This window comes from Piliocolobus tephrosceles, chromosome 6, assembly GCF_002776525.5.
Source record: "Piliocolobus tephrosceles isolate RC106 chromosome 6, ASM277652v3, whole genome shotgun sequence".
NCBI lineage: Eukaryota > Metazoa > Chordata > Mammalia > Primates > Cercopithecidae > Piliocolobus > Piliocolobus tephrosceles.
The window spans coordinates 119059726-119061286 of NC_045439.1; positions in this window are offsets into that span (position 1 = coordinate 119059726).

Below are 1561 nucleotides of genomic sequence, written 5' to 3' on the forward strand. Positions count from 1 at the left end.
ATGTGAAGCACAGGAAATTATCTCGGTAAAATTTAGAATTTTAATTTTCTAGGCCAATTCCTAAAGGATAAAGAAGAACCTTTCAAAACTTTCTATTAAGAACAGAACAATATGCTAAAAATTTTTGTGTTTTTTGTTAATACATTTTATATAACAGAGATAACCTGAACTTATTTTACTAATTAACCTATGGAGAAAAGGTTCTACATCTGTATTATACTTAATGTTGACAACTCTGATGATATGCCTATTTAATCACACCAACAGTGTTCTTAGTTAACAAAGATTACCCTAGTTACACGAACGTAAAAAGAATTTGGAGAAGTTCTCATATTTTGAGAGAAAACTTAATTTATATAACCACTTATTTTTTTGTAAGCCAATTAAATGGAGTTGCTTTATAATTTTATTTTGACAATATCAAAAGAATATAGGAAAATATCATATGTATATTACATACAGATGCACATAACCTATAGACAGAAATGGATTTTAAAATGGATGGCTAAAATTATTTAGCTGTGTGCCAAATACAATAATACAGAACTCACTAATTTATTGAAGAAATTTTAGATCAAAATTGTTTTGTCTGGCCAATATAATATTTTATTCCCAGATGGCTAAAACGCTTGAATTATATTTGTGGATTTTTAAAATTTGCCGTCTGTAAGGAATCCTTTAGAGAGACAATCTTTGACTCACTTAATCTTTTTTATCCCCCTGTGTACTGATTAAATAATGCAGGGCCAGGCACGACGGCTCATGCCTGTAATCCCGGCACATTGGGAGGCTGAGGTGGGTGGATTACCTGAGGTCAGGAGGTCAAGAACGGCCTGGCCAACATGACAAAACCCCATCTCTACAAATACTACAAAAAATTAGCCAGGCTTGGTGGTGGATGCCTGTAATCCCAGCTACTCTGGAGGCTGAGACAGAATTGCTTGAACCCAGGAAGTGGAGATTGCAGTGAGTCAAGATCACGCCATCACACTCCAGCCTGGGCAACAGAGCAAGAATCCGTCTCAAAAAAACCCAAAAAACAAAAAAACCAAAAGGCATCCCTTTGGTTTTGTGGCATTTTAGATTTTTAATGTAATTTGCAAGTGAACAATTTAATCTGATTAACATTTCTCCACTCTGGCCACTTTAATTCTAAGTTATGTTTCATAAGTTTAACTCATTTTCTTTTCCAAAAATGCACAGATTATGGGCTCATAATTTTTGTATACAAAGCTTGCTAGTGTTTCATAAATTGGTGTCCCAAATTCTAGAGCCTTAGACTACTTAGATTCAGAGGTACCTATTTTCAAAAGTCACGTACCTGAGGCCTCTTAACTGGATCACAATACATTTAATTATCAAATCTAATCCAATCCTGACTACCTATTCGGTAAAAGTTGTTCAAATAAAGTGGGAGAAGTCACGGAACTTAAGTCTGACAGGAAACACACTCATGATCTCCAATTGCTGCAAAAGATTAGTGGGAACATTGGGCTCGATGGGTACCTATGCTGGGTCACTCAGTCTCCTGAGGGTCACTGGGGTTCTCCCTCAGACATTG